We start from the raw sequence: 15143 nt of genomic DNA, 5'->3' as shown, positions 1-15143 counted from the left end.
GACAATCTTTGTCAATCCAATAGGCTACCAAAAATGATACCTCATTATACATTTAATTATACTTCTATTATTATACACTGAAGTTGAGCATCTTTTCATGTTTGAACCATTTTTATTTCCTTTTTGATAACTGCTCATATCACTTTTCCATTTCATGTTTACTTGCAGGATGCTTTTTATATATGGGCTTCCCTGATAGCTCCGTTGGTAAAGAATTCACCTGCAATGCAGGAGACCCCAGTTTGATAGCTGGATCAGGAAGATCCGCTGGAGAAGGAATAGGTTACCCACGCTAGTAATCTTGGGCTTCTGTTGTGGCTCAGGTAATAAAGAATCTGCCTGCAAAAACACTCTCCGACATAAATCACAGCAAGATCCTCTATGACCCACCTCCCAGAATATTGGAAAGAAAAGCAAAAATAAACAAATGGGACCTAATAAAACTTAAAAGCTTTTGCACAACAAAGGAAACTATAAGTAAGGTGAAAAGACAGCCCTCAGATTGGGAGAAAATAATAGCAAATGAAGAAACAGACAAAGGATTAATCTCGAAAATATACAAGCAACTCCTGCAGCTCAATTCCAGAAAAATAAATGACCCAATCAAAAAATGGGCCAAAGAACTAAACAGACATTTCTCCAAAGAAGACATACAGATGGCTAACAAACACATGAAAAGATGCTCAACATCACTCATTATTAGAGAACTGCAAATCAAAACCACAATGAGGTACCATTACACGCCAGTCAGGATGGCTGCTATCCAAAAGTCTACAAGCAATAAATGCTGGAGAGGCTGTGGAGAAAAGGGAACCCTCTTACACTGTTGGTGGGAATGCAAACTAGTACAGCCACTATGGAAAACAGTGTGGAGATTCCTTAAAAAACTGGAAATAGAACTGCCATATGACCCACAATCCCACTTCTGGGCATACACACTGAGGAAACCAGATCTGAAAGAGACACGTGCACCCCAATGTCCATCGCAGCACTGTTTGTAATAGCCAGGACATGGAAGCAACCTAGATGCCCATCAGCAGATGAATGGATAAGGAAGCCGTGGTACATATACACCATGGAATATTACTCAGCCGTTAAAAAGAATTTATTTGAATCAGTTCTAATGAGATGGATGAAACTGGAGCCCATTATACAGAGTGAAGTAAGCCAGAAAGATAAAGAACATTACAGCATACTAATACATATATATGGAATTTAGAAAGATGGTAATGATAACCCTATATGCAAAACAGAAAAAGAAACACAGAAGTACAGAACAGACTTTTGAACTCTGTGGGAGAAGGTGAGGGTGGGATGTTTCGAAAGAACAGCATGTATATTATCTATGGTGAAACAGATCACCAGCCCAGGTGGGATGCATGAGACAAGTGCTCGGGCCTGGTGCACTGGGAAGACCCAGAGGAATCGGGTGGAGAGGGAGGTGGGAGGGGGGATAGGGAGGTGGGAGGGGGGATCGGGATGGGGAATATGTGGAAATCTATGGCTGATTCATATCAATGTATGACAAAACCCACTGAAATGTTGTGAAGTAATTAGCCTCCAACTAATAAAAAAAAAAAAAAAAGAATCTGCCTGCAATGTGGGAGACCTGGGTTTGATCCCTGGGTTGGGAAGATCCCCTGGAGAAGGGAAAGGCTACCCACTCCAGTATTCTGGCCTGAAGAATTCCATGAACTGTACAGTCCATGGGGTTGCAAAGAGTCAGTCACAACTGAGTGACTTTCACTCACCTTTATATATGCAGAAGTAATTATTGTATAAAGAAATATATTACAGAAGATAGCTCTTTATCAGTTACACAGGTGGCAAGCATTTTTCTCAGCTTTGTATTTGCCCTTTTTCTTTTAATTTTGCTTGAAAATTCTTTCTCATGCACACTTGTTTTTGTTATTTCTATGTAGTGGAACTTACTAATTTGTATGTGGTTTTTTAAAAGATTATTTCACATTCTGCTATTATTAGTCAAATCATTCATATTTTCACATATTACATTTATTATTTTATTCTTTATGAAGTTTTCTTTTTTTGTCTATCTGGAATTTGTCGTTAAAAGTGAGTTAGAGATGCAATTTTTCTTTTCATATAATGATGTATTTAATAGTTGTCTGAACATCATTTAATGAATAATTTACCTTTTCCCTACCTGATACAACTTTTATAATGTAATAAATTCCAGCATGTATTTGCCTTACTTTTTAGTCTATATTAGTGACACAGTCATGTTTTAATTCTCATAGCTTTATAATATTATAATATTTGGTTTGACCAGTATGTTTTCATTATAATTTTTCTAAGAATATGCCTCTTTTTCATGTGAACTTAGATTCAGGTTATATGCAGAAAAATGTGACTTTAATCATATAAATAGATATACATCAAAAACACATTTAGAATGCTATGTTAAGCCACACCAAAGAGGATATCATAAAAGTGTTGAGCAGTGGAAAGGTCTGATACGTTTGAACTTCTATGGATTTGAAAATACTTTGCTACTGATACATCTATATGAAAAGATGTAAAGTCTCCCTAAATTAATCTAGAAATATATTACTTTCATGATAACATTTATTTGGGGAATATTTTATCTGCTTCTCACTATTGTAAATGAATTATTTTTTCCCACCCTATCTTCTAATTACAGCTTCTACATAGTTAAGTTTTTATAAGTACTTCAAGAGTTTATAAGTTCCATAAGTTTATATCACTTAATGGAAGAGAATATTCTTTCTTTCAACATCAGTCACCAACACACTTAGTAGGAAATGAATCTAGGGCTCCACACAAAAGCAAAAGACCACTTTTTGTCCTCTTCCTATCCATTCTTCAAACAACCTCGTGAGGGAGATGTTATGATAACTCTAATTTTTCAAGAAATATAAAATCAGCACAGTTGTATGGCTTTCTTGACCTCTACAAAGTCAATGCTTCTGCTCAGCCAGCTTCAACAACTTTCTCTGTGTCTCCAGCCAGTTCATCAGGTGACCCCTATCCCAAGGCTTTGTCCCTGCTGTTTGTGGAAACCTATATAGGAAGAAAAGGAAAAAAAGTAGTTCCTTTCAAGTCTTAGAAGAGGCAGAGATAAACTTCATAAAATCCTAGAAAAGAAGCTGAGACAGATGGACAGAACTCAGGGAAAGAGCCACCTAGAACTCCTAGACGAATGAGTTCCTCAGGAAAGTCAAGCAGGATAGTGGATAATGCCTGGTTAGAGAAGAATGGTCATTACATTTGTTTGTATGTTTATTCTGAATGGTTTTACAATCCTTAAATACATCTTTGGTAAATTTTAAACTGTTGTGTATAATGAAGCTTGGAGTGGTGTTTTATAAAGAGAAATTTGTTTTTATGGAGCTGAAATACCATGAAGCTAATTTTGTAGTTTATCAAAAAGCAACTTTTCTGCAGGGAGTCCCTTGGACAGCAAGGAGATCAGGATCACTCCCAAAGGAAATCAACCCTGACTATTCATTGGAAGGACTGATGCTTAAGCTGAAGCTCCAATACTTTGGCCACCTGACGTGAAGAGCTAACTCATTGGAAAAGACCCTGATGCTGGGGAAGATTGAGGGCAGGAGGAAAAGCGGACGACAGAGGATGAGATGGTAGAATGGCATCACTGACTCAATGGATGTGAGTCTGAGCAAACTCCAGAAGATGGTGAAGAACAGGGAAGCCTGGTGTGCTGTAGTCCACGGGGTCACAAAGAGTTGGACATGACTGAGGGACTCAAGAACAACTGCAGGGAGGCAAGTGAGTCTCTCTTGTGACTTAGCAAACATTTCTGAATGGGACACAGAAAAGGAAGCTTCCATTTGACAGCCACTGAGAGGATACAGAAGTCTAGACAGGAAACCCAGAGTTGTCATTTCTGAATGGAAAAATCTTGAAAAATGACTCAAAGTATTTAAAGTGAAGCATCACAAATGGAACAGGAGCTCTGACCTGACATATGTACTACCATGCTTCTATTCTGCTATACAATATAATTTTCACATTTTCTCTTACCCAGAGTCCTGCTTTGTTGACTTAAGCATTCACATTCAGTGTATGGACCACGTGAGCTGACTATAACTCAACGTTCAAACCTGACTGACTTGACTCTTCCACCTTCAAAACTGCTTTCTCCTGTGGCACGAGCTCTCCTTGTTCTCCAGATGCTACAGCCTGTCATCCAAGGCTATGATTTCTACATTCAAACTATTTTTAAATTAACCCTTCCCTCCTACTGCAACATCCCGATCCGGGCCTTTATCCTTGAATTCTGGATTCTCTCATGTATTTGACACATTTTGACTGGGCACTGACCGCTGGTATGTTCAGCCACACACTGGGCAGGGGGTAGAGACACGAGGCAGCAGCACCCGCGGACTGGGGAGAGGGCTTATTCACAGAGGGTTTCAGGTGAAACCCTGCAAGTCAAGTCGAGAAGGATGAGAAGCTTCCCTGCTGGGCTTCTTGACATGAACTCTTTCTAATTCAATCCACCATAACTTCTCTTCAGCCTGACTGCTCTCTTTCATTCTTGAGTCAAAGTTTTCAAGTTCCCTCCTTCATCCAGGCAGCTCATCCACCGAATCTGTCTCGCTCTGTGCTCAGAGATACAGATGGGGTGAGATCCAGTCCCTGGCCTTAAGGACTTCAGAAGGAGAAAGACCAACAGACCCACAAGTACAGAGCTGCCTGAGGCAGGGATAACAGGTGCTCTAGGGACCCAGAGAGGGCATAAGGAGTGCTGCTAGGCACTGGAAAGAGCTGGACTGGGGTGGGGCGGGGGGAGGGAGCATTTCCAAGCAAACGTGACATTCACACTGACCCTGAAAGATGAGGAGGTTATCAGCTGGACATGGGGGAAGGCTAGGCAGAGAGCATCCCAGGCAAAGGGAGCTGCAAATGGAAACACACAGAACAAACGGAGGGGTCTGTAACCGCAGTCCCTCTCCATGGTGGGAGAGGAGGTGCACAGTTAGTGGGGTAATGACCTACATTCTGACCACCTCAGAATGGTCGTGATGGTCATATGTTCCCTCCACCAGGTAGATTTATCATTCCTGAGGATGCCTGAGGCAATAACAACTAATAATGAGGTTTCAAATGAATGAAATCCCATGCAGCCACTTCTGACTCATTTCACACGCCCCCGCACTGATATGGCTGGGCTTGTATGGGGCTCAGCAGTCACTGAGAATCAGACTCTGGGATCAAGGCTCATAGTCACAAGTCACAGTGTGGACTGAGGTGGTGTACGTACTAGACTGAGACATCGGTGACCCCAGCGGCGGCAGTGCTGTCATCTGACAGCTCAGATGAGTTTTCCTCTAGGATTTGCTCTCAGTCGAAGAGAACAGCCTCATTCAAAGTCGTGACCCCTTCCCACAGATAACCCACATCCAGTAATAGATGCAGGGAAAAAGCCTGGGCCTCCTACCTTTATACAGAACAACTTGAAGGGACCATTCCAGCTCCAGGGCCTCCCGTGGGATTGGCTGACCTCTGTCACATCTGCATGGCACTTCAACTCCCTCTTCCCACCCTGCTGTCTTCATACCACCATAGGTGTTCATCCCAAGAGTACTCCCAATGCACACACATCCCTGCCCCGGAGTCTGCTTTCCAGAGAACCTGACCACAACAGATACCCTAGGTGACTTGGTTCCAATTCAAACAAACCAGATGGTATTAAAATAGATTCAGAACGACTGTACCAATCTGAAGGAAGTTGGTCAGCCATGGAAAGCCTGGAGAGGTTCACCCAAGCTCTATGCTTGGAAAAGGAGCCTTGTTAAGGCCTCACCAGCTCTGTTCCACCTGGACGGATGCTTCCCTCCTGGGGACAGAGGCTTGCTGAGATCTGGTGCCGTTAAATGAACCCACATCCTGTAATTAAATCCTCTCTCTCCATTCTCATGCTCAGCAATAGATACTGTGATTCTCATCTGCCTTTCTGTGTACCTGCAGAGACAGTGCCTGAATGTGCAGTCCATCTGGCAGTTACAATTTCTTACTGTCATCAGCACTTTGACCTTCAGGCTTGGAGCTTGTCTCCACAAACTCCATCAGCCTGGGTGGATTTATTGGTGCTGAGACAGTGAGGGAGACATATGTGCAAGCCCATAAAGCAGAGCTTAAAACTGGGATGATGATCAGTTCACCATGGCAAAGACCTTCTGGGGGTGTCTCAGTGGACAGAAAATCCACTGCTTCTTATGACATGTCAGCTAGACTTTCAAATGTCTATAGACTTAGTTCAGAGGTAACATAGAAACAGTTCTGCTTTCCCAATGTAGCCCCTTCTCAGACCAAACTCACTAGGAAACAGACCTCTTTTACCTCAGATGTCAGGGGAGCTGACTGATGGGAGGCTGACGAGATTTTTCACAAGCAAAGGAAAAGAAATGAGAATTTCTCAAGGAATGAAAAATGACTAAGGCCCTCCTATAAGGACATGTAGTTGGTATATTACAGCAAGATTTGTATAAGTAATTTTCTTGGAACAAAGGAGATAGTTTCACTGGTAACTGCTTTCTGAGTTCACTTTGAAATCTCAACAGTAAACTGATTGATGCTGATAAAAGTAAAAATTCAATTTTTAAGGAAACACCAGAAAAATTTAAACTTAAAGCTTTTTCTCTTTGGCCCCTTTTCTCCTGTGTAGTGTGCACTGTGCATCTGTATTTGTATTAACCAAACCACCCCTCAAAGGCAGAAATACCTGCTTAGCCAGAAAGATCAATTTTTCTCCTTCTGACACCAATCAGGTAGCTCCTTAGAAGATAACATTCTTTCTTAGCCCTATAATGGACACAAAGACCCATGACTCACCAGGTAGATGTAGACATCTTTGGTGATCTTTATATATAATGCCAACATATAATTTCCCTTAATCATAGTGTTTGGTGCAGGTCAGACTGGTCAGATAACCTTTGGAGATAATGGACCAAACCTAATGGAAATTCTTAGTTTAAATAATTATTTATGATTTCACCAATGTTATTAGCTATATTACTTGTATCTGCCTATTTCCAAGATTGGGCTTCCCGGGTTGTGCGAGAGGTAAAGAATCCAACTGCCAATGCAAGAGATGTAAGAGACTTGGCTTGGATCCCTGGGTCAGGAAGATCCCCTGGAGGAGGGCATGGCAACCCACTGAAGTATTGTTGCCTGAAGAATCCCATGGACAGAGAAGCCTGGTGGGCTACAGTTCATGGGGTCACAACGAGTTGGACACAACTAAAGTGACTGTGCACACATGTATTTACAAGATTATTGTTCCTGGTATTACTAGATGTGTATCTGAGCCTCAGAGAAAATGAATGATGATTAGGCAACCTGAAACTATTATCAAATATATAGTCTTATAAGATCAACCATCTTAACAATGTAACTCTGGATATGGGAAGAAGCAACAAGAGGAAACTATCTCCTGGACCATAACAGGCTAGTAAAACAGGCAGTCCAAAGGCCTACTCCAGTAACAAGTAATAATAAAATCCACCCTTGACATGGGAATAAAGCTTCCTAGCACCTTGGAACAAACTGGTCATGAAATGCCTACCAAACTTGGTTGAAATAAAGACCAAAAGAGACCTCTTTTCAAGGGTCTCTTGACCATCCTTGATGAGGGTGAGGGGTTCAGAGCAGAAATCATGAACTGTCACTGCCGAAAGGACCGTGGAGATGAGACAACACTTCCGTTCTACAGATAAGTGACCCGAGGACCAGAGAAAGGCTGCAGAGAGTTGGGAGAAGAACCAATGCCTGCTGTAGACAAGTCCCCCAAATACCAGTCTTGGCTCAGAACCTGAGTGGGAACCTACTGCCAGCTCTGCTTCCTTCTCTACAACACTGGGAGGTAAGCAGAGAAGAAAGGCAAGATGGCTTGATGGAAGGGACTTCTGAACCAGACAGACTGGCCAGATCTGCTGCTTTCCAGCTGTGCAAATGTTGCTGTCATGGAAACAGAATCTCAGTTTCCCCACCTGAAAAATGAGGAGAGAATGTACCCTACAGGTTGGATGAAGTGAGATGAGATGCCTAAGAGGCTCAGAGATCCTGCCATTAGAGCATGTGCTCAATCAAGGTTGTGTCCTGCCCACCCTCCCTCTCTCCCTCTGCATCAGGAGCCCCAGCTGGGACCACAGGCAGATTTGGAAACTAATCATGGATGATGTGAAGTGGAACATCCCAGCAGCTAGTTGCATCTCCTGAAAAACATTAATCTGAAGACCTTCTGAGAAGAGACTTTAACTATGTACACAGCTGAGGTTGTGGCTCACAGGCAAACTGGGGTTCAGTGGGAAGGGATAGGGAGAAGCAGAGGGATCCTCATTTTGGATCAGCAAAGGCCTGGGGTCACATCAGATACACCCAGGATGTCCAGAAATCTTTGAGGGAAGAGGGAAACATAAAATAGCTGCTGAGCTATTTTAAATAGCTATTTTAATAGCTGAGCTATTTTAAAAAGCTATTTTAAATAGCTGCCCCCCACCCCCACCCCCGTGTGCCAGCAGGGATGTGAATCAGTAGCAAGATCCATGTGTTCCCATCAATGGGCTCTCCTGGTCTCCTCAGGCTGCTGAGGACTGCAGTTGACTCACACCCCACATAATACCAGGAAGAAGTCTACAGGGGCCCTAAGGGTGGGCAACTCCAAGAAGAGCCCATTGGCTATTTCTTTCACCAAAGCCGCTCCTTTCCATTCTTATTTCTCACACACTCTCCTCCATGTACCTTTCAACCCTCCTGTCTGCGCTCCTCTGACTCTCGCTTAAAGGCCATGGCTGATTTATGTCAATGTATGGCAAAAAACACAATATTGTAAAGTAATTAGCCTCCAATTAAAATTAATTAATTAATTAGTTTAAAAAAGGAAAAAAAAAAAAGCCAACTTGTACCCAAGGAAGCCTTCTCCCACCTCAATGCCCCTCCTGGAGGAAGCTCTTCTCACCTCATCAGCTGGAACCTTGTACACATTTGTGGTCCTTTATACTGGCCTGGATCTCTGTCCCATAGCAGACTCTGACTCGGGCTGGGACCCAAGCCTGTGTCCCCAGACACTGTGAGCCTCCTGGTGCAAGAAACACTGAACTAGTCACCTCTGTACCCTCCCCAGTGCCTGACACAGTGTTGGTGTCTTTAAAATGCCAATAAAATGGAATAATTGGGTAGCTGTCTCAACATTCAGAAAACTAAGATCATGGCATCTCGTCCCATCACTTCATGTCAAATAGATGGGGAAACAGTGGAAACAGTGACAGACTTTATTTTGGGGGCTCCAAAATCACTGTAGATGGTGACTGCAGCCATGAAATTAAAAGACACTTGCTCCTTGGAAGAAAAGTTATGAACAACCTAAACAGCTTATTAAAAAGCAGAGACATTACTTTGCCAACAAAGGTGCATCTAGTCAAGGCTATGGTCTTTCCAGTAGTCATGTATGGATATGAGAGTTAGACTATAAGGAAAGCTGAGTGCTGAAGAATTGATGCTTTGAACTGTGGTATTGGAGAAGACTCTTGAGAGTCCCTTGGACAACAAGGAGATCCATCCAGTCCATCCTAAAGGAAATCAGTCCTGAACATGCTTTGGAAGGATGGATGCTGAAGCTGAAACTCCAATACTTTGTCCAAGTGATGTGAAGAGCTGACTCATTTGAAAAGACCCTGATGCTGGGAAAGATTGAAGGCAGGAGGAGAAGGGGACAACAGAGGATGAGATGGTTGGATGGCATCACCAACTCAGTGGGCATGAGTTTGAGTAAACTCTGAGTTGGTGATAGACAGTGAGGCCTGGCGTGCTGTAGCCCATGGGGTCGCGAAGAGTTGGACATGACTGAGTGAATGAACTGAACTGAACTGACTGTCTAATTACTGCACACATGTGCAAGTCTTACCCTCTACATTTCAGTCCCAGAAGCCCACAGTACCCCTTCCCAACCCCGTGACCACCCACACCAACCAGCACACGCACACTGCTGACCCTTCACTGGTTTAAGGCATTTCACTATCTTTGCTGTTTTCCTGATGGCCATGGGTCACATACCACAACCTCCCAGCACTTCTCTGGGATAATCCATCCTTGCAATCCACCCACCTGTAGCTATTCCACAGCGCTAGCTGCACCCGGCACCAACCCTCAAGACCTCTTTGCTTCTTCCTCATGTCCTCAGGTGCTGGAGCTCCCCACGGCTCCCCGTTCTAAGCAACCCTTCCTACCCAGAAGCACGTGTCTCTGAACCTGTGTGTCCACCTTGTCACTCTTTGCAGTGCCAGGGGCTCTGACTGTGGACACTCCTGTTAGAGTGCCCACAGAGGACGGGGGCACACTTGAAACCACGCACACAGGGATGAGCGCTGGGTTCTGGAACGCAGACAGTTCTGCAGATAGAAGAGGTGAGGACTTGGGGACTTATTTGTACAGTTCTAGTTCTCTAAAGTTACAGGTAGGTGTTCTAAAGCCAATGTGGCAAATAGGAAGGGTGTCCATGGTTGGCAAAATATTCTGCATGTGTGTGTACACATATATCATAATTCAAGATTTTTTAAAAGAACAAATTTGAGGATACGAGCACAACATACTTTTCACTCACACTTTGTACAACATCCCTGCCTGAATCCTGCACATTCTTGCCTTCTTCCCAGTGGCCCTCGGGCTGCTTAGGGCTGCCAGTCCTGGAGCCCACAGTGAAATTAGCAAGGGGAATGCCTACAGAAGCCATACACCGTCCTTCAATCTCATAGGATGGACGGTGTAGCCAAGTAGACCCAGAATCACTTTCTTCCACAGGCACACCAAAATTACGACTATTTACAAGCAACTACTGATGAGAAAGATCTGAAGACTAGCAGAAAGGATCTTCTACAACTAAAGATATACAGAAGGAACCACAAGACAGGTAGGAGGGACAGGAGACATGGTTAAGATTCCTACACACTGGGTGGGCAATCTGCTAATGAGAGGATGATTATCATTGCTGAGGTGCTCCCCTGTGAGTCAGGGATCTGAACCCACACTGGATTCCTCAGCCAGTCATTCTGTACAAGGAAGAGAAGCCCCATGGACGTTTGTAGGTTTTTAACGGCTAAAATCAAATGTATCTATCCATTTAACTTTTATTGAAATATAGTTCATTTATAATGTTGTTAGTTTCAGGTGTAAAGCATAGTCATTCAGTAACAGTTTTACAAATAAATATACATACATACTTTTTAAGATTCCTTTCAATTATAGGTTATTATATGATATTGAGTATAACTCCCTGGGCTTTAAAGTAGGTCCTTGTAGGTCATCTATTTTACATATAATAATGTACACATTTTAATTCCAAACTCCCCTTTGGGATCCCTCCTCTGCTTTCCCCTCTGAAAACCATAAGTTTGTTTTGTATGTCTGTCATCCTGCTTCTGTTTTGTAAATAAGTTCATCTGTATCTTTTTTTTTTCAATTCCACATATAAAAGCAATATCACATGGTATTTGTCTTTGTCTGATTTACTTAACTTAGTATGATAATGTCTGGGTTCATCCATGTCGCTACAAATGTCATTATTTCATTCTTTTTATGGCTGAGGAATATTGAGTATATATACCATATCTTCTTTATCCACACTTCTTCATGCATACTTCCATGTCTTGGCTATTCTAAATAGTGCTGCTATGAACACTGGGGTGCATGTATATTTTTAAATTAGTTTCTTCTGGACATAAGCCCCAGAAATGGTCCTACTGGATGATATGGTACCTCTGTTTTTAGTTTTTTAAGGAATCTCCATACTGCTTTCCACAATGGCTGCACCAATTTACATTCCCACCAAAAGCATTGTAAGAGGGTTTCTTTTTCTCCACACCCTGTCCATCATTTATCATTTGCAGACTTCTTTGTGATAGCCACTCTGACTGGAGTGAGGTGATACCTCATTGTAGTTTTGATTTGCATTTCTCTAATAATTAGCAATATTGAGAATTTTTTTCATGTGCCTATTGGCTATCTGTGCATCTCTTCGGAGAAATGTCTATTTAGATCTTCTGCCCATTTTTTGATTGGGTGGTTTGGTTTTTTTTAATTGAGCGGCATGAGCTATTTGCATATTTTAGAAATTATTCTGTCAGTCACATGATTTGCAAATATTACCCTCATTCCATAAATGGTTTTTTGTTTTGTTTTTGGTTTCCTTTGCTGTGTAAAAACTTTTTAAGTTCAGTTAGGTCCCATTTGTATATTTTTGTTTTTATTTCCACTACTCTAGGAGACAGATCCAAAAATATATTGATGCAATTTATGTCATAGAGTATTCTGCCTGTATTTTCCTCTAGGAGTTTTAAAGTATCCAATCTTATGTTCAGGTCTTTAACCCATTTTGAGTTTGTTTTTTCAAGTGGTGTTAGAGAATGTTATAATTTCATTCTTTTACATGTAGCCGTCTAGTTTTCCCAGCACCACTCTTTAAGGAGACTGTCTTTTCTCCATCATATATTCTTGCTTCTTTTATTGTAGATGAAGTGAGCATAAGTGCATGGGTGTATTTCTGGATTCTCAGCCCTGCAGGACATTTGGCTTTAAGGCCAGTAGGGCTACTTTTGGGAGGGCCAGAGGTCTGTGGCAAATAGAGAATCCAGTTCTAAAGGGTGGACATAAAATCTCACAATCTCACAGACCAAAGATAGAAGCAGTCATTTGAAAGGAGTCTAGGTCAGACCCACTTGCTAACCTTGGAGAGCCTCCCAGAGACACAGGGAGCAACTGAAACTCAGCCTAGGGACTTCGATGCTGGCAGCAGTCATTAATGAGAGCACATCCTACCAAGAAACACTGGTGCTGGTAATCACCATTGTGAAATTCTCTGCCTAGATGATCAGTGCAGGGACCTGCCCTCGCCCACTTGTGAGTCTGCCCGAGTCACAGGAAGTCCCAGTTCACCCAGTATCCCCTGGGTGGGGATACTGCCCCACTGTCCTGCTGCTGAAGGACACCCTGTGCACCCAGCAGCCCAGGAACTGGCCCTCCCTACCAACAGGCCAGCAAAGCCCCAGACCTCCAGGATTCTGAAGCTAGTCATCAGACCCAGACCACCCACCAGAAGGCCTACATTAGCCCTAAATCTGGCCTTACCCACAAGGGGTTAGGCCCTAGCCCTTGTAGGCTGACACAAATTTTGGGTGTCAAACTAGGGCCCTGCTGCCAGAGACCCTGGGACCCAGCTCTACCCAGTAGGGGGCCAGCACTAGTCTTGAGAAGCCCCCCTCTGCCTTGGCACTGCCCACCAGCAGGCTAATACCTAAGGACCTAAGGAAATCTAAGAACCTTCCAACCAGAGACACAGATCCACTCAACCGGTGGGCCACCCCTAGACCTGGGGTCTGGCCTTACTCATCAGTAGGTGGACACTAGCCCTGGGAAAACCACGGCCCCACAGCTAGCTGTGTTAGGATCTGGTGCACTCCAGTGGGCTGTCACCAGCTCTGGGTCACCCCAGACTCCACAGTCACCCAATTCCAAGTGAGGAATTGGCCCTGCCCACCAGCAGGGGGACATTAGGCCTAGCACTTCTGAGCTATGGTCCCACCCATCAACAGGCTGGCCCAGCTCTAGGAGTCCTGGACCCACAAGCAGCTACCCCAGGACCAAGCTCTGTCACCACCAGACCAGCATTAGCCCAAGGCCCCCCTTTCCTGGGGCTTCAAAGCCACTTCATGACCTGGACCTGCCCACCTACAGATGGCAGTCTGATGAAGTCGCTCAGTCGTGTCCGACTCTTTGCAACCCCATGGACTATAGCCTACCAGGCTTCTCCGTCCATAGGATTTTCCAGGCAAGAGTACTGGAGTGGGTTGCCATTTCCTTCTCCAGGGATGCACAAGGCAGGGTGCATCTGACCTTGGTGCAGCCACATCAATCACCACGCCCACAGTGATCAGCCTGCCACAACAGAGAGACTCACGCAGCCAACATAGAGGGCACCCCTAAAGTATATTGCTCAGGTGACCAGAGGGCAGTGTACTGCTGGGCCCGCAGGACATTTCCTCATAAGGAAATCTCCAAGATTAGAAACAAAATCAACGTACAAAATCAAATACATAGGAATAAAAACAGTGAATTAGGCAAAATGAGGCTATAGAGAAATCTGTTCCAAATCAAATAATAAAATAAATCCCCCAACAAATAATTAAGTGGAAATAAGCAATCTACATGCTGAAGAATTTGAGGTAATGATCATAAAAATGATGAGTCAGAAGAAAAATGAAGAGTGAGAAATTAAAAGTTCTCATTACCGTAAAAAGCTTACTCTTTGGGGAAAGTAATTTTCAGCAGGAAGGGGGTGAGAGAATGCTTTAAAAAAAAAAAAAAAGTTGCCTCCTGGGAAAAGATTGCCTAAACAAAATGCTGATGAAGTCATAGAATGACTCCATCTCTGGAATAAGTTACATTTTCATGTACTTCAGTAAGAAATTTGGCTCTTAATTAAGAATTCAGTCACTCTACCTACTCAAGGGCAAGATGATAAGGTTCTATCAGAACAAGCATCTAAAAGAACATGATACTTTGCAAAGGTCAGAAATGTCACACTTCAAACCAAAAGTTCTCTCTCTTGGGATTGGTTGTTCTGACTTGAAATCACAAATTTGTCTTGTCTAAATGTCCCATCACATTATCAAACAAAGCACCCATCTCTATAGCACAGCATCCTCTGAAGCAACAGAAGTCCTAGATGTACCTTTGGGGGATTCTCTAATTTTCCTGCCTCTTGATTTCTACAGGACTTTAAATTGCTTCCCCTGAGATCAAGGACCATAAGACGGTTTTGTAAGTGCTGAACCCAATGCATTATGATGTCACCGGCATGGTGGCCGAAGGTGTGACTGTTGTCAGCATTGCAATGCTGCTGATCACTGGCTATCTTCTGTTGGTTTGGAACTATAAAAACTCAACATCCATAGCGGCTGTACTAGTTTGCATTCCCACCAGCAGTGTAAGAGGGTTCCCTTTTCTCCACACCCTCTCCAGCATTTATTGCTTGTAGACTTTTGGATAGCAGCCATCCTGACTGGCGTGTAATGGTACCTCATTGTGGTTTTGATTTGCATTTCTCTGATAATGAGTGATGTTGAGCATCTTTTCATGTTTGTTAG

Source organism: Cervus elaphus, chromosome 12 (genome assembly GCF_910594005.1).
Source record: "Cervus elaphus chromosome 12, mCerEla1.1, whole genome shotgun sequence".
Lineage (NCBI taxonomy): Eukaryota > Metazoa > Chordata > Mammalia > Artiodactyla > Cervidae > Cervus > Cervus elaphus.
This window is presented reverse-complemented; position numbering follows the sequence as displayed.